Raw genomic sequence first — 27,495 nt, 5'->3', positions numbered from 1 at the left:
TCTCTTATTCTATTTTTTATTTTCTTGATTGTTTCAGTGCTGGTATCTATTTGGTTATCCTTGTATTTTGTTAGTGAGTAGACAGAATTATATGTAGTTTTTTATTATTTGTATTTATGTAACCCCTTAAGGTGTCCGTTTGGAGAGTGATTTTTTGTTCCCTTTGAAAGATATGTCTCTTGGAAATTTTTGAGGCATTAGGATGCACTGTAATGAGTTAAGATGAACGTTATGTTGTGCAGACTTTTCAGGAATTAGGATTTCTCCCTCCTTTCTAACCAGGAATTTCTTGAATGTCTCCTTTTTAGTATGATACTCCATTAGACAGTTTTTCATCTCCATTTAAGGTTATGTGATGAAGATGCATATTAGTCGCTCTATTTTTCATTTCATAATTGATCTTTATAAGCTTGACTCGTATTTGAGTGATCTACATTTTCTTTTTTCTGTTTTATCTTTCTGATGGACAGCATGGAGGGAGCACAAATGCTTTTACGTCTTCTGAGCATACCAACTACTATTTTGACGTTACCACTGATTCTTTTGAAGAGGCTCTGGACAGGTACATGCTAGTTTTCCATTTTTCGTAATAATATATTGTCTCATAAGTTTGTGAGTTTAGTGTTTTTTCCTGTGATTTACTGAACAGATTTGCAAGTTCTTTATCAAACCATTGATGTCAGCTGATGCTACAATGAGGGAAATTAAAGCGGTGATTCTGGTTAGTTATTTATATGTACCTAGTCTTGTGCATCAATAACAGTACTTTTGAAACTTGGTTTGTCATCACTCATTCCTCCTTTCTTCTATTTTCCTCTCTACTTATCCAGAGAACCAAAAGAACTTACTGTCCGATGCTTGGAGAATGAACCAGGTATTAGTTATTGCTTGATTATATTTTTCCTGTTAGTATTTGCTAACAGATACAATAATCTTAACGTGACACTGGTCAGTTATCTGGACAGCATCCTGTTTAACATAAGATGCCATATTTTTATAAGATAGGCAGCTATGAATCTTCATTCTTATAGTTTGTCCTTAGCAATATAACAAAATTGTGCTTGCAGGAATTCGTTGAGCAAATTTTTATTTTTTTCTTTAAATTATTCTTTTGAATTTACTGCATGCAACCTAGTTCTGTAGTCTTGGTTTTGAAACATTTTGAAAAAAATTGGACTTTACTGAAATTTGAGGTTGGAGCCTTCATAGTGTCAATATTTTAGATATGGGAGATTTGTGGTTCTTCAATGCCACAGGAATAAAACTATGGGTTCATAACTGAAATTGTTCAGGGCAAGTAGTATAAGATATGGCTTACTTCCAATTGTGGATACTGAATTGCATGGGAACCTTGAAGATTGATTTTTAGGGATTATATTCCCTGAATTACTTTTATAAGTTGTATCACTTTATTGCTTTCATTCATATAGGTTTGCAGAGTCCACATTTTGTGATTTTTCATATAATATTTCTTTCTTTTTCTATATATAAAAAGGGGAAATCATCACAAAACCTTCTGAGAGTTGACCTCAATCAAACCCAATGTTTCATAACTGTGAAATATACCTTTCCAAGGGTTTTCAATTACTTTTTTATCCCAAAATTTTGTATTCAGGGGTTGTTTATAGTTTTTAAAAACTGTTGTGTTTATATCATATGATGGTTACCAAAGGCAAACAAATCAAGGATTCATGGGTTTGCTGCCCATCTAGCATACCAAGAAATTATAAATTACTCTTATTTATTTATAGGAGACATAGATTGTAAATAAATTACTCTTATTAAACTCTTAAAATAAAGAAATTTAAACGAATTCCATTGAGATTCCTAATTCAATGGAACATAAATAAAGCTAAATGATAACTTTTGCGGAGTAATAGACTTGAGATGGGCTCCAACAAGCTCGATAGACTAGTCCAATTGGCATGGCCACGTTTTATCAGCACTACTTAGGACTTTAGTTAATTTCCAAGATTTTTTACTAAGCTAGCAGCTTCTTCTTCTTCTTTTATTTTTTATTTTTTTTTCTCTTTGAAATTATCCTCATGATTATGATTTATTGCAATGGTCATATGATTGTGATTATTGTGTCATCTTTTTTTTTTTTTTTTTTTTTTTTAAAAACTCTTACAGCTTCGGAAACATCTAGTTGGAAGGCCATCCATATCATAAATTCAGCACAGGTCAGCACTTATTTTGATACTATTCTATTGGTTAAGGATCTTTTACAGTCTACATTCAAGCTGGCTGTTGCCATGCATACTACCCTCCTTGGGTCAATTTGGTTGTGAAGTATGAGAACCTATATGCATAGCATGGTAAATGTTTGTTGCTTCAATTTTTTCGGCACTGGATATTAGGAGGGTTTGAAAATTGGAAGAGGATGGCTGGATGATGGAAAAGATAAGATTAAGAGAATTTTATCTTCCCTCTAGTTGTTGGTTTTGTGGGGAACAGGGAAGAAAAGAGGAGCAATATATGTTCAAATTATCTCCTTACTTTTTAAATGATGGATTCATGTCTCTGAATTTGTAAACCAAAGCTTCCCTAAGAAATTTTCTTCCTCCTTCCGTCTTCCCATCCAATCTTGGAAGTATTATTTGGTGGGTTCAAGAAGAGAGCACTCTGTGGATTGTTCCTTGTCTTTTAATGCAAACATAACAAATGGTTCTCACTGCTCTTTCTATCTTTCTCCATAATAGAAATAGAACTCTTGCACTCTGGAAATTTTATCAAATTGATGATTATTATCTATGAACACAATGCATATCAAATTTAAATTACCCTGACTTAACAACTATCTTCTATAGATATTTCACAGATCTGTTTAAAAAGTTATTTGATGATATGGTTTGAATATCCAATGAATTAAGGTGTATTTTTTGGGTATTATATCAAATGGTTTTAGTAACAATATGAATCTATAAACATTTTCGTTTGCAAAAAATTCTCAGGTGCTATTTTTATAAGTTGCTCTCTTAAAGTCTGATTGTAATAATTTGCTTGTATTTGTGGTTATGCATACCCTTGCATTTATGTTGTTATGATTCTATCCATTTTAATAGCTAGAAGTTCATGGAAATTTTCTCTAACTTCCATTCAATTACCTTAATATGAACTCTGCATGGTTTAGGAATTCATCAAAATTAAGTTCACAAACTTCTCCGGTTGGCGAAAATTAAGTGGGTATTCCAACTTTTTGGTGATTTTCTTTCAGAACATATATTTGGTTTTGGTAGAGGAGATAAGGCTAAAGTCTGTGGAATTTTGCTATTTTAGGTGATTCGCAAGAGAGGAAAAAAAGGATCTTTGAAAATAGATGAGAGGAAGACATAATTATTTGTGGGACACAATTCGATTGTTACTTCTCTTTAGGCATCGTCACTAAAGTTTTTCTAGATGCTTTTTTTTTTTTTTTATGCTTAGATTGGGAAGGGAATAATATGGCATTCATGTTTGAGTTGTCCATGGCTTCTTTGAGCTGATCAATGTGTTATGATATAGATTTTTTGTGATCCTTTAGATGGATCTTAACTTTATGGACAACTTGTTCACTTCTGGAATTATTTTAATCAATATAGATAAGCAGCATAGCTTCTTCTAAAAATATATATATAATAGATAATTATAAAAAATAAAATAAAGATTCATCAAAATGGTTTTGAGGAATTTCAAATATCTATGCAAGTGTTTGTTTTTTGGGTTTCTTTTCTACTTTCTACCTTCAATTTTTGCTTTATTTTCTACAGGTTTTCATATTTATTTATTTATTTATTTTATAGGTACTTGTGTTATATTCATGAATTTGTTGTGTCAGGGAACTGGGAAACCTTGGCAGTTCGACCAAGGCTAAAGGACTGGATACAAGGGATGAACTAATTAAGTTCTATGGCAAATTACTCGGCCAACCTCATGCATCTGGTTGTGTATTCAAAAGGTTAGTAACTAATTTTTGCTGCTATGCATTGATGTCAAATTAAACTATTTTGAAATATACCACATAATCTCTGTGATGGATTCTAGAGCTTGGATAAAATTCAATCCCTAGTGGAGGATAAATTCCAGGAAATTGGAACACAGATCGGAGCTATTTACACTTTCCTGGTCAGCCTTGCGCATCAGAACATTTGCAGGTATGCATGGTCCTGGTGAAGTTTATATATGCTGAGGGAAAGCATGAAGAGATGTTAATGAAAGTAGGAAGGAAACTCTGTGCTGAATGGTCTTCATGCTGACTTAATCTGGCTTATTTGTTGGGCAAAAAACTCTTTTCTTTTTTTGTGTGTCTTTGATTGCAACCAAGAAAACCTTTTTAGCAATTAAATTAGTTGCTTTATGTTTATTAGGAGAAGTTCAAAATTTGGGTTTTCCCAATAGGTTTTTTGAGGTTTTTTCAGTTTTGAAATATCATATATGTTCTTATGTTATTCTAGAAATTTTATTTGATCTTCCTTATATTAAAACTCTTTTTGGTAATTACTGTTAGAAAGCTGTATCACATTTATAAACAACAACACTAACTACTTTTTCATGAAAGTTCTATTTTTAACTACATCTACAAGTTCCACTTGAAGGGCCGTACTAAACAGATCCTTATACATTACTATGTTGGAGAGATTATCTCTTTTCTTTTGTTTTTCTTTTTTTCTCTTATGGTTATCTTTGCTTCAGATTCTTGTCAGAGCTGTTCCAATAAAACAAGGTCACAAATTGAGAATTATATGGCAATAACTCCAAGCATTCGCCATTACAAGGAAGCACCATGCAGGTATCTTGGTCATCTTATTGGCCACGAAGGAGAAGGATCATTGTTTTACGTCTGAAGACATTGGGTAGGTTTGCACTTCTTTTATGCCACAGAAAGTCAATTTAGTGGCGGATTTCTGTCGCACATTCTTCAAAATTTCTGGTTGTGTATGTGACCATAATTTACATTAAGTGCTTTGAGGTGGGGGCTGCTTTCTTTTATGAGATTAATAGGAGCTGTCTTTTATAATTAGCAAGAATACCAAGACTAAGCAAAGAAAAAAATACTCACATATGAGTACGCAGATTATAATTAAGAAACAGCTGTGTCACCAAATATACAAACCATGTATCTATAGTAGAGTAAGCTAATTGGAATAAATAACTTGTAATGAGATGGAGAGAAAGTAACTCATAGATAAGGCTAGTTAAACTCAATGAGATAAGGTAATCTTACATAGAAGATAATAATAATAGTCATAAAGTCTTACAATAATAATAATAATAATAAAGTGATAATAATAATGATAGAGATTAAAGCGAAATACCGGTGCAAACTTAACCTTTGATTGGTTTCACTTGGCTAAATAGTAAAAAACTTATGTATACGCTTGCATTATCTTATCAGCACTCAATTTTTAATCTTTGCAAGGCGAATTCATGGTGGTTGCTTTCTTTCAATTTTTTTCAGGATGGGCTAAGGATTATCTGCAGGTGAAGGGGATTGGATTCAGAATATTCATTCTTTGATGTTGTAATTGAAGTAACTGATGCTGGTCATGGTAAGTATTTTGTAAATTGTTACTTGGCATTGAGTTTTTTCAGATATGATCTAATGGATTAAAATTGTCCTGATAAGAGTATGTCAATGACCACAACTTGTAGATCTATCGACTAAGAATTCTCATTTCCTTTATGAATTATAGAGCACATGCAAGATATTGTGGGGTTGTTATTTAGGTACATCAACCTCTTACAAAAGTCTGGTGCTTGCAAATGGATATTTGATGAGGTATGTCTGCGTGTCATTTATGTAGCTCATTATTTATATTAACACCTCAAAGAAGGTGTACCTGCTAGATAATTAATTTGTCATTGATTTCATCTACATAGATACATTGGAGTTAGTTTGTTTGGATTATGAGTTGGCTCTATAACAACGCATAACATATGGGAAGATTATTTTTTCTTCCTTAAATTCTTATATATTTTCAATAGTCAGGGTGTGTCTGATTTATGATCTAAAAATTATTTTAAAATTAAAAATACGATTTAAATTTCTAAGTTGTATCTAATATTTTAATATTTGAAAATATGTTTGATATAATATTCAAAAATTGTTTTCAAATTTAAAATAATAGAAAACTGTAGAAAACGCTTTTAATCGTTTTCTGTCTTACACTAGTTTTGGAAACATTTAACTCATTTCTGCCAAAGCGTTTTCATAAACAAAGAATTGTATTTAAATTTTCTATCAAAAAGGCCCTAATTTGTTTCTGCGAATTCATTGATATTTTGTATATAAAAATAGGTTGCATTAATATTATTGAGAAATTGGAATTTTAAGAGATGCTTTTTTTGAAATGGAAAAAATAGAATTTAAGATATGACTGTAGTACCACAATCTATAGGATTTACTCACCTATAATGGAAGAAACAACAATGGTGCCATGCCCAAAAATTGTATGCAGTGGTAAGAAAGTTAAGTTATAACATTCCAAACTATTAATGCAAATGGAGCTGTATAGTTGATTCTCAAACCTTGACAAAGGATGCCAATGAATGAAAAAGGAGTTGCTATGAGCTTATTTGTTGTAGTTGTCAGTAAGAGTCAAAATAATTCGAGGGTTCCATTTTGATCTTCACGTTGTGCATTAAAATGTCTTCCTGTTTATCCACATATATAAGAATATTGTCGATATTTTACTTGATGAATTCTGGTATATCCTTTTACATTACTATAATCTGTATTGCTATACATTGCCTTCCTAGTTAACTTTCTGACATTTACTTATTTTTATGAAGCTGTCAGCATTTCTGAGACAACATTTCATTATCAGGATAAATCCCCGCAATTGACTATGTGGTTAACATTGCTTCCAATATGCAGGTATCTGAAAGGTTCTACCTTTTATGAAGTTTCCCCTGCATTTGTGTTATTCTTTCTTTCTTTCTTCGTTCTTTTTTTTTTTTTTTTTTTTTTTTTTTATTTGATAATTTGTATAGGTAGTTGAAATAGTGTTGCAGAAACAGCTCTGTGAAAGGGTTTTCTTCTTGTTTTGAAGAGCCAAAAAAAACGGGGGGGACAAATCTGAATTACTTCAGTTACAAACAAAGATCCAAGAAACTCTTTAATTTATGCTTGATTAGATGAAAAGTGGGATTACTTACCTGTCTCTTATCATCATATTGTCGCTTAGTTAATGACTAAAAATGATTCTAAATCTTCTTTTGCTCAAACGATATTTATATTAGTGTTATTAAGAGTTTAGAGATTTGTTTTTTCATTCCTTTGCCCAGGGTGTCCAATTTTAAATTCTTTATGTGTATATTTTAGTATAATCTAGAATAGGGATATGATAGCTAAATAATATTTTCTTGGCATATTGTGTTGAAAAATGGACTTTGTGTTTGTGATTTCTTCGCTGCTTTTTTAATTTATTATTGGTCCTTGTACTACAATTATGGAATGTCTGAAATTTGGCTTTAGTTTCTTCTTTTTTCTTTTCTATTCCCGGGTATATTTGTGAACATTCATGGTTTACAAATCATGAATGTTGGCTGATTGATATCTTTCTTTGTAGTTGTCTGTGCTGATTGGGAATAACAAAACTACTGCTTTTTTTTTTTTTTTTTTTTTTTTAAAAATGATCCATGTAATTTTCTCAGATATATCCCCTAAAGATTGGCTAGTGGGATCATCCTTGCCTTCCAGTTTCTGTCCAGAGACTATTGAAAAGATATTGAATGAGCTTTCTCCAAATAAAGTTCGGTAAGTTAGTAAGTGCTAGAGAATGTTTGAATGGGTACATGGAGAGGACACTATCTTCTTTGCATTATTTCATTTTGCTTTCCCTTAATTCTGCTTTGATGTGATTATACTCATCTCTTTCTAGTTGATTTTTTCCTGGGCCCTGGTATCGGAAACTGGGTAGAAGTTATCCAAACTTCATTTAAATGTTTGCTTTTTTCTTTCTTTCTTTTTGTTACGTTTTGGTTTCAGTTTATTTTGAACCAAGCAAATATTTAAACTGTACAAATAGGGGGCAAGCCTTAGATTTATGTTATACTGACTACTAATCTGAGATTTAAAATCTTCCAGGGCTGTATCTATATATTACTACTGAAGCTGCAGCTTTGAACAGAAAATTATGTGAAACTGAAAAGGCAAACAGATATAGAGACAGAATACTAAATATTTGAATATATATATGACCTGTACTCCTGGCATGCAAAATCCAATTTACTTTTTCTTCTGGGTTGCTTTCTTTGAACAAATAGGGGAATCACTCAGTTTTCCTAATTTATCCGATGTTTGTTTTTTAATGTTTCCTCTGGCTCAACTGTGTAGAAGAACTGAGTTATTCCCCTTTATGAGATAAAAAATCCAGGCAAACCGAAGGAAGATATCAATTCACTAAGCAGATATAGGGGTTCCAACCACCCTCAGTAGTACTTTGTTCTGAGCTATATGTGTTACCAAATTGAATTGGAAAATGGTTAGGGTGGCCTTTCTCGCTTCTGTTTCTTCTTCTTCTTCTTCTTCTTCTCCATTAATGGCCATGAAACATCCAAGCTTCTTCTCAAATATTTAGTGTGCTATTTTTTATACATTTATATAACATTTCCCTGAGTATTTATTGTGTAAATAAAAGAATTTACTCGGCATGTAGCATAAAAATCCACGTGCAACTGTGAAAATTTAATTCTTTTTTTGAATAATCAGCTGCAGGCAGGATATATTTTGGTGCTATGTGTGAAAATTTTATTGACTTTCTATTATTTTAGTTTGCTCCTGTTGTGCTTCACCTTCTCATGGCTTTATTGGTGTAACCTAAGAAATCTCATAATACTAGAACCTCACTAATATCTAGTCCTATCAAATTGGGAGCATTGTGATTGACAGGTGATAGTTTTCTAATAAACTTTCTGTTCACAGAATTTTTTGGGAGTCGAAGAAATTTGAAGGACACACTGACATGGTTGAGCCATGGTATGGCACCTCATATTCTGTTGAGAAAATCAATGACTCTGTGATTCAGGTTTGTTGTTTGATGTTGCTTGTGATAAGTTTCATTGTATTAGTAGCAGGTGGACGTATCAGGCTGCAGGGTATCCCAATTGCAGTATGGGTATATTTGCCAATAGAGAAAATGAAGTAGATTACAAGTGATTCTTGTAATGTTTTCTTTTGGGTTGCTCTTTCTGTTTGGGTGAATACATACATACATACATACATACATACATATATTTATATATATATATTTGCAACTACAGTATCTTGAAGAAAAGAAATTTATGATTATTGAAAGCCTTATTTGATTGCAGGAATGGATACTGTCTGCTCCTGATGAAAATCTTCACCTGCCAGCACCTAATATCTTCATCCCTACTGACTTGTCGCTTAAGGAAGCACAAGAGAAGGTTGGATGATTTGGGTTTTTTTTTTTTTTTTTTTTTTTTTTTTATCTACTATTCTCTAAAGCAATGGTTCTGATTTGACTGACCTCTGTACCAGGCCAAATTTCCATTTTTACTAAGAAAGTCATCATATTCAACATTATGGTACAAGCCTGACACAATGTTCACCTCTCCCAAGGCGTTTGTAAGATATCTTCAACTGTCCCCCACTCTAGCAGTTCTCCTGAAGCTGAAGTTCTGACTGATATATTACTCGGTTGTTAATGGACTACTTGAATGAATATGGTAAGATGTTGATGAATGTGGAGGATGTTGAAGTAGGTTAGATGAGATCATTGAATAATTTTTCTATTTAACCGTAGTGTTCGTTGGCAGAGCAGATTATTGCAAAAATATTTATGTACCCTACCTTGTTGGATTTAGGTTTAGTTGAGCTGACAGAATAGTACTGCATGTTTATACATTATATAGTCCATAATCTGCAATTTGATGATGTTTTTCCGACTTGGGATTCTGTCAACGATTTCTATTTTTGGTGAGTTTGAGTACATCTTTTGCTTAACCAATATCTTGTACATTTCACTTACTACGACAGGTTGCTGGTCTTTATTACGGCTTACACCACACAGATAATGGTTTCATTATTATCTTTACTTTTCTTCAACCTTTATTGAGTCTCTTTGATTTTGTCCACATTTCTTGATTTAGAAATTAGTAAAAGGCAGTAAATTCCATTTTGGTTTCTCTTTTGCACGACCTTGCTATGGTTTTTCAAAATTTCTTTTCCTCTGGAGATAAAAATTAAGTCTAGAAAAATTGAAGCTAAAGTATCATCCAGTCTAACATTTTACATTTTATTTGAAGTGACAAATTACTTTGAAGTAGTCATGCCATGGTGCTTTGAATAATCCTTTGATCCCATCATCTTGGGTGGGTAATTTGTGAAATAGAATTTTAAAATTTGGATGAGTAGTTTTTGGTTAAGCCCCTGGGGAGGTCATGATCTATCATAAAAAAACAACACAGATCAGTTGAAGCAATCTCAGAAAGCTTTTATTTGCTATACATTTGTATTGTAAATTTGGTTTGTCGGCCTCCTATGGTTATATTGTGTCCCCCTAAAATCAATACATGTACAAAAACTATAAGAGTGCCTTTATATTGAAAATATTATAATTCCAATGAGGGTGCTATATAAAATTTGTACAAAACTTTCCATACTTGATAGTTGTTTTAGGATGCATTATGTCTTGAAATTTGAGACTTGGTATATCAGACTTTTGAGGATGTACAACTTTGTGTCAACTCATGCACAATACTTTTGCAAATACACAGTTATAGGAGGATGCAATTTCATTTGTCTAAAATGTGTACATTGGAGGGTTTTATATAAATTTTGTACATAACTATCAGATAATTGCAACCTTAATACCAGCTTACTCTCTAAGATTCTTCTTAAGCAGATAGTCATCTGATTAAAATTAAATACATATTTTATGACAAGTGTGTTTGTAAGGAAATTTCTGATTCTTAAGAGTTTCTGAATTCTATCGTCCTTGCCTCGGAGAAAATCTGCCGGTAAAGAGCTAGGGTCATTGAGTTATAATTCCAGGAAGAGCCTCTATATGTTTTAATCTGGATGGGATTTATGAGTGGGTAGAATATTTAAAGTTAATTGGATGCTTTACTAAGAAATACTGAATTGTGGTCTTAACTCTTTAGGCTGCATTGTGACCTGGTACTATGGCAGGGGTTTCACATGTTGTTTGGAGTTCTTTGAAAAAAAAAGGTCCTAGAGAACTTAAGTTGCAGCTTTCTAGTTAAATTGTGCTTGTTGCATGAGACAATTTTTTTTTTTTTTTTGGATAGGAAACAAAGAGAATTGTAATTTTTTTAGTAATAAAGATACAGCTCAGACTTTCTTTTTACTGTACAGTAGATAAATATATTAAGTGTTACTTTTTTAATAAAGAGGCCATTGCCTACTGCTGTTCCAACCTAAGCTCAGTCCTTGGAAGTTGATCTAGATTTCTTTTTGACCATCAGCATTAATGCGTCAAGCAGTCTGATGGAACTCCCTGCAATCAAAGAACCACAGCAACGCATACACAGCACACAACCAAAGAATATGCACAAAGAGAAGGATATGGAAGTTTATATTAATTGGAACTAAGATAGAGTAACCAGCAAAATAGCAAAGAAATAGAAATAACAAGCAGATTCCCAGCAATTCGAGGAGCTGGGGACCTCCCAAACAAGCCTATGAATAATATTTCTGGATGTCCCTCCTCTCTTACTTCTTCTTCTTAAATAGTCAATTCCTTAACTAACTGACAGCTAGGTGTCCATTTCCATAACAAACTTCCCCTGCACGTGTCCCTTTTCACAACAGATTTCCCATGCCTAATCACCCTCCTTGCACACCTTATCATCCTCTACCAGACTCACACTTATTGTACCCTTGCCCCTCTTCCTTCCCCTGCCCTTGGACTCATAGACCTTACGTATGGGGGGTCTAACACAGTCAATACCCGTACAGCTTGTATAAAACTGTATTTATTTATTGATTTCATTTCGATCAAGCATAGGGTGTAATTTTCATCCATTCCCATGGGCTGGAATGATCCTTGAGAAATTGAAGGCTTCGCTGGTCCGTTCGAATGATAACTTTCTGCCCATAAATACGGACTCCATTTGTGTACAGCGAAGACAACAGCCATTAGTTTCTTTCATAGACCGATTTTTGTTTAGCTTGAGGGGAAAACGCCTTACTTAGGTATGCTATGGGTCGTTTGTGTTGAACCAGCACACTCCCTACCTTGGCCTGAACATCCGTCTGGATCTCGATGAAGGTTGAAATCTGGGGTTGCCAGCACTGGAACTGATGTCATAGCCTCCTTCAAGGTGAGAAAGGCCTGCTGGAGCCTCTTGATCCCACTTAAAACAGTTTTTCTTCAGAGTCGCGTGAGTGGTTGGGCTATGCTACCATATCCTTTAACAAACCTGTGATAATACCCCTTAATCCCAAATCGGCGAGACTTTTCACATTGGTGGGTGTGGGCCTGGAAACCATAGCGGCAATTTTTTAGGGGTCGGCCTCACCCCATTTGCTGAAATTAAGTGCCCCAGGTATTTCAGTCTCTGCTGCCTGAATGAACACTTTTTCCAATTCACAACCAGGTCATTGTCACCCGGATTTGAAGGGCTTGTCAAAGGTGTTGAATGTGGCTTCCAGTCATACTGTATTCAGGATATCATCAGAAACCAATACGAACTTACGCAAACCTGTTTGAAATGTTTTCATAAGTGACTTGAAATGTTGAAGGAGCGTTGGTCAATCCGAATGGCATCACCAAGAACTCGTAATGGCCCTCATGTGTTCGGAAAGCTGTTTTGGGAATGTCTTCGTCTTTGATCCTAATCTGATGGTACCCAGATCGGAGGTCCAACTTAGAGAAGATTGTTGCCCCTGCCATTTCATCCAACAGTTCCTCGATGGTCGGATGGGAACTTGTCGGGGACTGTTATCTCATTGAGGGCCCTGTAATCCACGCAAAACCTCTAGCTTCCATCTTTTTTCTTGACTAACAACACCGGGCTGGCAAACGGACTGGTACTTGGTTGGATGATATGGGCTGCTAACATTTCCTCCACTAATTTTGCAATTTCATTTTTCTGGAAATATGGGTACCTAGGGTCTAATGTTAAGGGTTTGGGCGCCTTCTTAAGGTTATGGCATGGTCATGGGGATGGTGTGGAGGGAGTTTGGAGGGCTGGTCGAAAAGATGCCGATACTCATCCAAAACTGCCTGAACTTGCGGACTGATGTCTTCGTCTGTGTGGATTGGCTTTTCTTCAATTGCACAACATTCCACCAGGAACCCTCCCCCATTGCTGTATGGACCGTAACATTGACTTCAGGGAGACACCGGACTTTACCAGAGACGGATCCCCTTGTAAAATGACCCTGACCCCTTCCAATTCAAACCTCATAGTTAATTTCTTCAATTGGCACACACGTCCCCTAAGGAACTCAACCACGTAATGCCCAAAATCACATCGGCACCCCCCAACTGAAAAGGAAAGAAATCTTGTCTATCTGAACTCCTTGCACATCCAGATGGATCTGTCGGCACACCCCCTCCCTTTTTACCGTGACTCCATCCCTACCACACCCCAAATCGCTTCCCTTTTTCCACTGTATTCCCAACCTCTCTACTAGATCCTGTGAAATAAAGTTGTGGGATGCCCCACTGTCAACCACACCACAACCTCAGTATTACCAATTTGCCCCTTTACTTCAAAGTGTGATCGATGTGATGCCCACGATGGAGTTCATGGACAGCTAAAATCGTCACCGGCTAGGATTATCGTCATTTTCCGATGGTTTTCGGCTTTCTCTCACTGTCGTCCTCCAAAGCTAAGGATCTGCAAGGACTTACTTCGACAGCGGTGATTAGGGCCAAATTTTTCATCGCATTTAAAGCAAAGGCCCCTTTCACGTTTACTTTGGATCTTGGCCTCCGTTAACCGCCGGAAACTGCCGCCTGATCCTCCTCGAAGTTCGTCGCTCCATTTCTGGTGCCCTTTCACGTCTACGGTGCACAGAATCGCGAGATGACGCGATCTGACTTGCTTCCGTGGTTTTGAGTGGGCCACCAGGCGGGTCGGGTCGGATCCGGGTGAGAGACTAACTTGGATGGGTTGGACCACCATGCCTGACGGTGTTGGATCTAGGCTGTTGGACACCCTTGAATAATTTTCCCTGGTGACTTGGGTCCTAAACGTTTTGGGCCTCCATTTTTCCATTACCCAATTTTTTTCCTCCACCCGATGGGCTTGTTCAATGACTTCTTGGAGGGAGCTGGGCCTCAACACTCTCAACTCAGCTCTAATTTCTACCCTAAGCCCATTGATGAAACCCCCCATTAACAATTCCTCTCCCAAATCTTTCAACGGTGCTGTAAGGCTTCAAATCTTCCCTGTATTTTCGTCACGGTGGAGATTTGTTTCAGCGCCACCAGCGCCTCGTGTGCAGACCCTTGGAACGACAGTCTGAATCTCGCGATTAGAGCAGCCTTGGCTCTTCACATGTCTTGAAAGGATCTCGTCCTTCTACCCATTGGTACCAATTTAGCGCCCTGCCCTCCATGCAAATAGCCGCTGTCTCCACCATCTCCGATGGCCTATTTGTTGATAGCAAAGTATCGGTCGGCGCGAAAAGTCCATCCAAAAGGGTCCTCCCTACTGAAAATTGGAAGCTCCAGCTTTCGGGTTTTCTTTTCCCTTTTCCACGTCCCCTACTGTGTCTTGTTCTCGTTCGCGGCCATCACTTGAATCTGTATCTCGGACAATGACTGGGACTTCTCTTTTTCACGGTAACGTTTCTCCTCCCTCTTGTCGCTCAACCTCAACAATTCTCTCATCTCGGTCAAGTATTCTTTAAGACTCCCCACATCAGTTTTGACTGAACTCATATCTTCTTGAACTGATTTCATCTCTTTTTCCATATTATCCATCCTATTATCCATTTTTGATTTGACCATTCCCTAGCGTGAAATCTGATGGCAACTTGGCTCTGATCCCAATGTTTTAATCTGGATGGGATTTATGAGTGGGTAGAATATTTAAAGTTAATTGGATGCTTTACTAAGAAATACTGAATTGTGGTCTTAACTCTTTAGGCTGCATTGTGACCTGGTACTATGGCAGGGGTTTCACATGTTGTTTGGAGTTCTTTGAAAAAAAAAGGTCCTAGAGAACTTAAGTTGCAGCTTTCTAGTTAAATTGTGCTTGTTGCATGAGACAATTTTTTTTTTTTTTTTGGATAGGAAACAAAGAGAATTGTAATTTTTTTAGTAATAAAGATACAGCTCAGACTTTCTTTTTACTGTACAGTAGATAAATATATTAAGTGTTACTTTTTTAATAAAGAGGCCATTGCCTACTGCTGTTCCAACCTAAGCTCAGTCCTTGGGAGTTGATCTAGATTTCTTTTTGACCATCAGCATTAATGCGTCAAGCAGTCTGATGGAACTCCCTGCAATCAAAGAACCACAGCAACGCATACACAGCACACAACCAAAGAATATGCACAAAGAGAAGGATATGGAAGTTTATATTAATTGGAACTAAGATAGAGTAACCAGCAAAATAGCAAAGAAATAGAAATAACAAGCAGATTCCCAGCAATTCGAGGAGCTGGGGACCTCCCAAACAAGCCTATGAATAATATTTCTGGATGTCCCTCCTCTCTTACTTCTTCTTCTTAAATAGTCAATTCCTTAACTAACTGACAGCTAGGTGTCCATTTCCATAACAAACTTCCCCTGCACGTGTCCCTTTTCACAACAGATTTCCCATGCCTAATCACCCTCCTTGCACACCTCATCATCCTCTACCAGACTCACACTTATTATACCCTTGCCCCTCTTCCTTCCCCTGCCCTTGGACTCATAGACCTTACGTATGGGGGGTCTAACAATACCCCCCCCTTGAAGTGCCACCTTGTCCCCAAGGTGGAATTGAGGAAATTGAGTATTGATGACATCAAAAGACTCCCAGGTGGCATCAAAATTAGGCAGGTCCTTCCATTTGATGAGTATCTCGGTGGAACCATCTATCAGAGTCTGCACATCCAGCACTGCCTCGGGTTGAACCTGAAGTTCCAGATCTTCTATGAGACAAGATGGCAGAGGTTGTACAGGGACTGAACTATGTAGGCAGTGCTTCAATTGGGATACGTGAAAGACTGGGTGAATACAGGCTGCTGTAGGTAGTTCTAACTTGTATGCCACCTGACCAATCTTCTCGACCACTCGGAAGGGCCCATAAAACCGGGGACTCAGTTTTTCATTCAACCGTGTGGCTAGAGATTTAAACTTGTATGGCTGAAGCCGGAGATAAACAAAATCTCCTGGAGAGAACTGGATGTCCCGTTGGTGGCTGTCTGCTTGGGCTTTCATATGAGCTTGTGCTACTTCCAGGTTATGTTTAAGGTCTTGAAGAAGGGCATTGCGTTCTTGGATCTGCTGGTTTACTTCATCGACCGCAGAGGGGTAATCGGTGAGTTGAAGGAGAGTCGGAGGGTCTCAGCCGTACAATGCTTTAAAAGGAGTCATCTTAGTGGATCGATGGTACGTCGTATTGTACCAAAATTCAGCCCATGATAACTAGTTGGGCCATTGACGGGGCTGTGAGCTGCAGAAACAGCGGAGGTAAGCCTCTAGACACAGATTCACCACTTCGCTTTGGCCATCTGTTTGAGGATGGTAAGCCGAGTTGAATTTCAGAGCTGTACCTGAGATTCTGAAAATCTCCTGCCAAAAGTGACTCATAAACAATCTGTCCCTGTCTGAGATGATGGTTTGAGGGAACCCGTGAAGCTTCACTAGTTCCTTGATGAAAACTAAGGCTACCTCCTTGGCTGTATAAGGGTGTGACAGAAGTAGAAAATGGCTGTATTTAGTCAAGCGGTCCACTACAACCAGTATGGTGTCAAACCCTTTGGTTCTTGGGAGGCCTCAGATGAAATCCATTGTCAAATCATCAAATGCCTGAGCGGGAATCAGAAGTGGCTGAAGTAGCCCTACGGGTTTCAAAGCTGAGTGTTTATTAACCTGGCAGATGATGCAGTTTTTTACAAAGTCCTGGACATCCGTCTTCATACCCACCCAATAAGCCACATTGGCCACCATTTTGTATGTCCGGAAAAATCTAGAATGGCCTCTTGACAGACTTGAATGGAATTCAGTAAGTAGCTTCTGAACAAACCGAGAACCTCTAGGTAAAACTAACCTGTCTTTGTACAGGAGACACCCATGGTGGATTTTATAATGTGGTCGGCTGTTAGGGTCCAAAATCAACGCGTGAATCAACTGCCGCAGCTTGGGGTCCTGGTGGGCTTCGTTGGCTAAGTCCTCATACTCCGAAAACTGAATCTTTGATAAGGACGATAATTCTGGGTTCTCATCTCGCCGAGATAGTGCATCCGCGACCTTATTTGTGATGCCCGGCAAATACTGAATGTCAAAGGAATACCCCATCAACTTGGACAACCATTTCTACTGTTCCGGTGTTTTAATCCGCTGATCCTTGAGAAATTGAAGGCTTCGCTGGTCCGTTCGAATGATAAACTTTCTGCCCAATAAATACGGACTCCATTTGTGTACAGCGAAGACAACAGCCATTAGTTCTCTTTCATAGACCGATTTTTGTTTAGCTTGAGGGGAAAACGCCTTACTTAGGTATGCTATGGGTCGTTTGTGTTGAACCAGCACAACTCCCATACCTTGGCCTGAAGCATCCGTCTGGATCTCGAATGGAAGGTTGAAATCTGGGGTTGCCAGCACTGGAACTGATGTCATAGCCTCCTTCAAGGTGAGAAAGGCCTGCTGAGCCTCTTGATCCCACTTAAAACAGTTTTTCTTCAAGAGTCGCGTGAGTGGTTGGGCTATGCTACCATATCCTTTAACAAACCTGTGATAATACCCCGTTAATCCCAAAAATCGGCGGAGACTTTTCACATTGGTGGGTGTGGGCCTGGAAACCATAGCGGCAATTTTTTAGGGGTCGGCCTCCACCCCATGTGCTGAAATTAAGTGCCCCAGGTATTTCAGTCTCTGCTGCCTGAATGAACACTTTTTCCAATTCACAACCAGGTCATTGTCACCCGAGATTTGAAGGGCTTGTCAAAGGTGTTGAATGTGGGCTTCCAAGTCAATACTGTATATCAGGATATCATCAAAGAAAACCAATACGAACTTACGCAAAACCTGTTTGAAAATGTTGTTCATAAGTGACTTGAAATGTTGAAGGAGCGTTGGTCAATCCGAATGGCATCACCAAGAACTCGTAATGGCCCTCATGTGTTCGGAAAGCTGTTTTGGGAATGTCTTCGTCTTTGATCCTAATCTGATGGTACCCAGATCGGAGGTCCAACTTAGAGAAGATTGTTGCCCCTGCCAGTTCATCCAACAGTTCCTCGATGGTCGGGATGGGGAACTTGTCGGGGACTGTTATCTCATTGAGGGCCCTGTAATCCACGCAAAACCTCTAGCTTCCATCTTTTTTCTTGACTAACAACACCGGGCTGGCAAACGGACTGGTACTTGGTTGGATGATATGGGCTGCTAACATTTCCTCCACTAATTTTGCAATTTCATTTTTCTGGAAATATGGGTACCTATAGGGTCTAATGTTAAGGGTTTGGGCGCCTTCTTTAAGGTTTATGGCATGGTCATGGGGATGGTGTGGAGGGAGTTTGGAGGGCTGGTCGAAAAGATGCCGATACTCATCCAAAACTGCCTGAACTTGCGGACTGATGTCTTCGTCTGTGTGGATTGGCTTTTCTTCAATTGCACAACATTCCACCAGGAACCCTCCCCCAGTGCTGTTGATGGACCGTAACATTGACTTCAGGGAGACACCGGACTTTACCAGAGACGGATCCCCTTGTAAAATGACCCTGACCCCTTCCAATTCAAACCTCATAGTTAATTTCTTCCAATTGGCACACACGTCCCCTAAGGAACTCAACCACGTAATGCCCAAAATCACATCGGCACCCCCCAACTGAAAAGGAAAGAAATCTTGTCTAATCTGAACTCCTTGCACATCCAGATGGATCTGTCGGCACACCCCCTCCCTTTTTACCGTGACTCCATTCCCTACCATCACCCCAAATCGCTTCCCTTTTTCCACTGTAAGTCCCAACCTCTCTACTAGATCCTGTGAAATAAAGTTGTGGGATGCCCCACTGTCAACCAACACCACAACCTCAGTATTACCAATTTGCCCCTTTACCTTCAAAGTGTGATCTGATGTGATGCCCACGATGGAGTTCATGGACAGCACTAAATCGTCACCATCTGGGCTAGGATTATCGTCATTTTCCGATGGGTTTTCGGCTTTCTCATCACTGTCGTCCTCCAAAGCTAATAGGATCTGCAAGGACTTACTTCGACAGCGGTGATTAGGGCCAAATTTTTCATCGCATTTAAAGCAAAGGCCCCTTTCACGTTTACTTTGGATCTTGGCCTCCGTTAACCGCCGGAAACTGCCGCCTGATCCTCCTCGGAAGTTCGTCGCTCCTATTTCTGGTGCCCTTTCACGTCTATCGGGTGCACGAGAATCGCGAGATGACGCGATCTGACTTGCTTCCGGTGGTTTTGTTGAGTTGGGCCACCAGGCGGGTCGGGTCGGATCCGGGTGAGAGACTAACTTGGATGGGTTGGACCACCATGCCTGACGGGTTGGATCTAGGCTGTTGGACACCCTTGAATAATTTTCCCTGGTGACTTGGGTCCTAAACGTTTTGGGCCTCCATTTTTCCATTACCCAATTTTTTTCCTCCACCCGATGGGCTTGTTCAATGACTTCTTGGAGGGAGCTGGGCCTCAACACTCTCAACTCAGCTCTAATTTCTACCCTAAGCCCATTGATGAAAACCCCCATTAACAATTCCTCTCCCAAATCTTTCAACGGTGCTGTAAGGGCTTCAAAATCTTCCCTGTATTTCGTCACGGTGGAGATTTGTTTCAGCGCCACCAGCGCCTCGTGTGCAGACCCTTGGAACGACAGTCTGAATCTCGCGATTAGAGCAGCCTTGAGCTCTTCACATGTCTTGAAAGGATCTCGTCCTTCTACCCATTGGTACCAATTTAGCGCCCTGCCCTCCATGCAAATAGCCGCTGTCTCCACCATCTCCGATGGTCCATATTTGTTGATAGCAAAGTATCGGTCGGCGCGAAAAGTCCATCCAAAAGGGGTCCTCCCTACTGAAAATTGGAAGCTCCAGCTTTCGGGTTTTCTTTTCCCTTTTCCCACTGTCCCCTACTGTGTCTTGTTCTCGTTCGCGGCCATCACTTGAATCTGTATTCTCGGACAATGACTGGGACTTCTCTTTTTCACGGTAACGTTTCTCCTCCCTCTTGTCGCTCAACCTCAACAATTCTCTCATCTCGGTCAAGTATTCTTTAAGACTCCCCACATCAGTTTTGACTGAACTCATATCTTCTTGAACTGATTTCATCTCTTTTTCCATATTATCCATCCTATTATCCATTTTTGATTTGACCATTCCCTAGCGTGAAATCTGATGGCAACTTGGCTCTGATACCAATCTGATGGAACTCCTTGCAATCAAAGAACCACAGCAACGCACACACAGCACACAACCAAAGAATATGCACAAAGAGAAGGAAATGGAAGTTTATATTAATTGGAACTAAGATAGAGTAACCAGCAAAATAGCAAAGAAATAGAAATAACAAGCAGATTCCCAGCAATTCGAGGAGCTGGGGACCTCCCTAACCAGCCAATGATTAATATTCTAGATATCTCCCCTCCTGACTTTCATCTTCTTAAATAATCAATTCTTCAACCAACTGACAGCAAGGTGTCCCTTTCCATAAAAAACTTCCCCTGTACGTGTCCCTTTTCACAACAGATTTCCCATGCCTAATCACCCTCCTTGCACACCTTATCATCCTCTACCAGACTCACACTTATTGTACCCTTGCCCCTCTTCCTTCCCCTGCCCTTGGACTCATAGACCTTACGTATGGGGGGTCTAACACAGTCAATACCCGTACAGCTTGTATAAAACTGTATTTATTTATTGATTTCATTTCGATCAAGCATAGGGTGTAATTTTCATCCATTCCCATGGGCTGGAACTTTGAAATTTGAGGAATTGAACGATATAGAAACTACAGAGTTTTCTGCTCTTATGGCTCAGCTTGAGAGTGTTTCTTTGGACATTCCAAGGGAGGATGTGACACTGTTATTATGCATGACTGTAAATTGTTATTTTTAGTCTATTTGTACCATATTTTGAAACTGTTGAATTAATATGGGTATTTGAATTGTATGGATGCTCATCATATTGTAATCTCTGGAACATTAACATATATGACTAAATAAATAAAAAAAATTCCAGTTTGGGCTTTGTGCTAAGAATCTTTGGAGGGATTCAACTTCGATGAAATTTGTCTTTCATTGTGTTATTATTCCATATTTTGTTTTCTGCTCTTGGCATTTGACCATCTTTCAAATGGTTTCTAAATGTTTCCAAGGCTCATTAACATCTATGGTAAAATTGTAATGGCATATCTCACTCTCTCTGTGGAACAAATCTGTTTTTCATGTCATAAATGGTTGTTGCTTCTTCAGGTGACTCTGGTCGGGTATAACCACAAATTGAGGATCTTACTGGAAACTGTTGTTCAAAAAATTGCGGAATTTAAAGTGAAACCTGACAGATTTTCTGTGATTAAGGTAATGACTGATGGTTCTTATGCCCAAAATATGTCACCTTTATAATTTGAGCATTAATTTCTCAGTACATTCTAAGCATCCAACTGAATTGTAGTGAAATTATTTTATGCTGTTTTGTTGTTCCATAGTATAGCTAGCTTTTGCTATATTGAACTGTTAATGAATCATGTGACTTATGGCTAGAATGGTTTAGGTATATGTTTTTATCTTTTATCTTTCTTCTTCACTCGTTTATTCCATTTACATGGAAAGACACTCATGCATAAACTCCATATGCTACTACAAGCATAATTTGTTTTGTTTATTCCAAGTTCATCTAGGACTGGGGGATTTCTTCTATGATTTGTTCTGTCCCAAGAATTCTCAGGCCTCTTTTCTTATGTCCATTAATGATCTTGTCATGGGTAGCCAACAAGTTAATTGGCCCCTATGGATTACTTAACGGGTTGAATTATTAAAAAGATTCATTTTTTCCTTTCAATATTTAGTCCTTGGCTATTTATTGTAATCATGCTTACTTGGAGACACCTCCTTTCCTTGAGGCTGAGTTTGTAGTTCCTATACAGTTGTTCATGATTGACATCCATGAGACCTTCCTGGATTGCTTACTCTTGTTTGTGTTTTCTGCCTTGACTGATCTCATAGGTTCATTATTAAAGCATATAATTTAGAAAATCCATTTATTACGCAAAGCAGTTAATGCAAGAATATTGTTGTTAATACCTCTATTATTACTTTTTTGGTTAGGAATTGGTAACAAAGGAATATCAAAATTTCAAGTTTCAACAACCCTATCAGCAGGCTATGTACTACTGCTCATTAATGCTACAGGATCAGACATGGCCTTGGATAGAAGAACTTGAAGTTCTTCCTCATCTTGAAGCTGAAGATCTTGCTAAATTTGCTCCCATGATGCTCTCCAGGGCCTTCTTAGAGTGTTACATAGCAGGTTCTTGTGCCTCACTTATTTAAATTCAACTTCAGTCATTCTTTCCTAGTTTCTAATCATTTATTTAATGTTTTCTTTTGTTTTCAGGAAACATTGAATCCAATGAAGCAGGATCAATGATCCAGCACATTGAAGATGTTTTCTTTAAGGGTTCAAACCCAATATGCCAACCTTTGTTCCCATCCCAGCATTTGACAAATAGAGTTGTTAAGCTTGATAAGGGGAAGAGTTATGTGTACTCCAACTACGGCTTGAACCCAAATGATGAGAATTCTTGCCTAGTCCACTATATTCAGGTACTAACATTTAAGAAAAGAATGGAGAGATTTCATTGTAGAACTTTAGTTTTCAGTACACCTGTTTTTAATTAAAATGGAGTGACTTCTTGTGAAAGTTAGCAGCTATTGTTACCCTCAATGTATATATTCTCCTTTGATTTATTCTGATGCTTAAAAGATCTGAAAATACTATTAGGATAGTGATTAAAATTTTTTGGTCAAATTGGGCTACTAATTGCTATTTAGTATCAGATTTATTTCTTTAATAAGAACATAATATTATTTATTCACCATGCTATGACATGCCTGGAGGTTTTGATATCAAGTTATTCAAGATTCTCACAGAAAAAGGATCAAATTGCTTTACTTATTCTTTGAAACTTTTTGGCTATCTGGGTTCCTGTTAGGACCATATATCTTGGCCATTGTGCCCTTTCCAGTCTCAAACATGTTCTGTACGGCCTTTTCCTTGACTACCTTTGACAGAGATTTAATCGACCTTTCCACTGGTGCAAGAGTTAACTTTGTCAAATGACCAATTTAGGATAGATTTATTTTTTCCTATTTTAGTTGACTTCTACACTCATTAAATTAATATCGTTTGCAAATTCATTAGACTGTCACTCAAGTCTCAACTTCCGGTTATATCTATAGATTCTATATTCACCCTATTGGCACATTTATTATAATCTAAAAAGGGAAGTTATCGAAAAAATATCAAAAAATAACCTTTTTTTCTTCTTTTGTTTAGTTATAAGCATGTATTAGTATATATCCTAGATTAAATTGGCACGAAGTTTGAAATGTAAATGTGTTTACTAAAGTGCTGAAAATCTTTAGCAACAAATGGAAGAAGGTTTAAGGTGGAAAGTTCTTTGATAGATGAATTAAGTGGCTCCAATTAGATACAAAATTTTCAGAGCTATAAATCGTCACAACCATGTGCATACATTAGTCCATTGCATGATAATTAACTGTCCTTTTAAAGATTATTTTCCCTGTAAGGATTATGTGGTAACTACTCGATTTCTTCAGTTAATGATAGTTAATTTCTTTCCCATGGATTGTAGCTTTGTCTTTCTACAGGTTACAATCGTAAGACTGATAGGAACCCACTTTAATAACTCAATAATTTGGGTTGGGCCATGGGTCTTTCATGGGCTTGAGTAGAACTCTCCTTGGAAAACCGGCTTGCCAAGGGAGGGTGCCCAAGCCTTTATAACCCACATGCCCACCCTTTTCTCTTTAAATATGGGATCCTAACAAAGACATTTTAGCTTCTTTGAAACTTGTTGATATAGATTATTGCTTTTATCAAGGCCTAGATTCGTAACTACTACTGGTGGTCCTTAGTACTGTGCTTTATAAATAAGTTATTCGGACCAGGTCGTGCAAGATAGAATAAACTGTGATTGGGAAATTTTGTTATTTGATGTGAATTGCAAATCATTGGCGGCAATGGTCCTTCCTTCAATGCATGTCAATGAGGCTCTTAAATTAACCTCTGAGAGAAATAATTTTGTTCATTATCTTGTAACTCTATATGCTGGATTTAAGCAATGTTTCTAATCCTGGAGGCAATACCTGACTTACAGAGGTCAGAATGTTTTGTAACCTTTGATTTTCTAAAGGTTTTGGGCAATAGATGTATATGTCCGACAAAATCATATATATGCAGCCTGACCCCTTGTATCTTTTGGAGACACAAAAGCTGTTATGTTTTGAGAAATTACTGATTTAAATTTAATATGTTATGAATAAAAAAATGATACTTCAATACGTTTCTCAAACCTTTGTTGTGTTGAAAGTCAGAAGTACCATATTTGTTTACCGTACAGCTTTGTTGCTGCTGGTTTTCCATGGAGGATATTGCCTCTCGGAACTGTGTCTCTATGACGTTTTCTACATTATCGATTCTATTTGATGAGTTGTCTCTGTTGGAGGTTTATTGCAGTTCTGACATCAGGTCCTTCGATATTTCAGGTTCATCAAGATGATTTCCAAATGAATGTGAAACTTCAGCTTTTTGCTCTCATTGCAAAACAACCAGCCTTCCACCAGCTCAGATCGGTTGAGCAACTTGGGTACATTACTGTGCTTATGCAAAGGTACAAAAAGAACTTTTAGTTTCTAATTCAACATTGCACTTGGAATATTTTCATTTTAACTTAATTTCAATTTTCTTTTTTTTCACGTAGGAATGATTCTGGTATCCGTGGGCTGCAGTTCATCATCCAATCCTCTGTGAAGGTATATGACATAGTTTTCCTCTTGTAATTTGCAGCATTGCCTCATTGCCTCAAGTGCTTTGTTGATTTTTTAACAGGGTCCAAAACATATTGATACAAGAGTTGAATCATTCCTCGAGATGTTTGGAAGTAAACTTTATGAGATGACTAGTGAACAATTCAAGGTGAGATAATACTTTTCTAATTGACTTCTTTCTTTGTGCTCCAGTGATGAGAATGTTTTCTCTAATCACAATGGAAGAATTTTATTTATTTATTCTTTATGAAAATTGGTAGTGGATATGTATGATTTTTTTCTGCTATGCATTGATTTCAAATTAACTATTTGAAATATCAACACAACTCTGTGATGGTTCTAGAAAGCTTGGATAAAATTCAATCCCTAGTGGAGGATAAATTCCAGGAATTCGGAACACAGATCGAGCTATTACACTTTCCTGGCTCGCCTTCGCCATCAGAACATTTGCAGTATGCATGGTCCTGGTGAAGTTTATATATGCTGAGGGAAAGCATCTGAGAGATGCTTAATGAAAGTAGAAGGAAACTCTGTGCTGAATGGTCTTCAGGCTGACTTAATCTGGTTATTTGTTGGGCAAAAAACTCTTTTCTTTTCCTTTTGTGTCTTTTGATTGCAACCAAGAAAACCTTTTTAAGCAATTAAATTAGTTGCTTTAGTTTATTAGAAGTTCAAATTGGGTTTTCCAATAGGTTTTTGGGTTTTTTTCAAGTTTTGAAATATCAATATGTTCTTATGTTATTCTAGAAATTTTATTTGATCTTCTTTATATTAAAACTCTTTTGGTAATTACTGTTAGAAAGCTGTATCACATTTATCCAACCAGCAACTAACTACTTTTTCATGAAAGTTCTATTTTTATAATTCTCCATCTACAGTTCCACTTGAAGGGCCGTACTAACAGATCCTTATACATACTATGTTGGAGAGATTATCTTCTTTCTTTTGTTTTTCTTTTTTTCTCTTATTGGTTTCTTTGCTTCAGATTCTTGTCAGAGCTGTTCCAATAAAACAAGGTCACAATTTGAGAATTATATGGCCAATAACTCCAAGCATTCGCCATTACAAGGAAGCACCATGCAGGTATCTTGGTCATCTTATTGGCCACGAAGGAGAAGGATCATTGTTTACGTCTTGAAGACATTGGGTGGTTTTGCACTTCTTTTATGCCACAGAAAGCCAATTTAGTGGCGGATTTCTGTCGCACATTCTTCAAATTTTCTGGTTGTGTATGTGACCATATTTACATTAAGTGCTTTGAGGGTTGGCTGCTTTCTTTTTAGAAGATTAGTAGCTGTCTTTATAATTAGCAAGAATACCAAGACATTAGCAAAGAAAAAAAACTCACATATGAGTACGCAGATTATAAATTAGAAACAGCTGTGTCCCAAATATACAAACCATGTATCTATAGTAGAGTAATGCTAATTGGAATAAATAACTTGTAATGAGATGGAGAGAAGTTAAACTCATGAGAAACTCAGTAACTCAATGAGATAAAGGCTAATTCTTACATAGAAGATAATAATAATAGTCATAAAGCTTCTTACATAAATAATAATAATAAAGTGATAATAATATGATAGAGATTAAAGCGAATACCGGTGCTAAACTATAACCTTTGATTGGTTTCACTTGGCTAAAATAGTAAAAACTTATGTTATCTACGCTGTCATTATCTTATCAGCACTCAATTTTTAATCTTTGCAAGGCGAATTCATGGTGGTTGCTTTCTTTTCAATTTTTTTCAGGATGGGCTACAGGTTATCTGCAGGTGAAGGGATTGGACTTCAGAATATTCATTCTTGATGTGTAATTGAAGAACTGATGCTGGTATGGAAGTAATTTTGTAATTGTTACTTGGCATTGAGTTTTTTCAGATATGATCTAATGATTAAAATTGTCCTGATAAGAGTATGTCATGACCACAACTTGTAGATCTCTAGACTAAGAATTCTCATTTCCTTTATGAATTGAACACAGCAAATATTGTGGGGTGTTTATTTAGGTACATCAACCTCTTACAAAAGTCTGGTGCTTGCAAATGGATATTTGATGAGGTATGTCTGCGTGTCATTTATGTAGCTCATTATTTATATTTAACACCTCAAAAGAAGTGTACCTGCTAGGTAATTATTTGTCATTGATTTCATCTACATAGATACATTGGAGTTAGTTTGTTTGGATTTATGAGTTGGCTCTATAACAACGCATAACATATGGGAAGATTATTTTTCTTCCTTAAATTCTTATATATTTTCAAAGTCAGGGTGTGTCTGATTTATGATCAAAAATTATTTTAAATTAAAAAATACGATTTAAATTTCTAAGTTGTAT

General features: G+C 37.3%; 1 pseudogene; it reads left to right on the top strand.

The window, feature by feature from the left end:
• The window catches only part of LOC116115666, a 62,410-nt pseudogene that overhangs the window by 1,357 nt on the left and 33,558 nt on the right, over nucleotides 1–27,495 (top strand).

This window comes from Pistacia vera, unplaced genomic scaffold (assembly GCF_008641045.1).
Source record: "Pistacia vera cultivar Batoury unplaced genomic scaffold, PisVer_v2 Contig749, whole genome shotgun sequence".
NCBI classification, from domain to species: domain Eukaryota; kingdom Viridiplantae; phylum Streptophyta; class Magnoliopsida; order Sapindales; family Anacardiaceae; genus Pistacia; species Pistacia vera.
The sequence above is the reverse complement of the archived record's forward strand: the minus strand, read 5'-3'. Positions and strand labels throughout refer to the sequence as shown.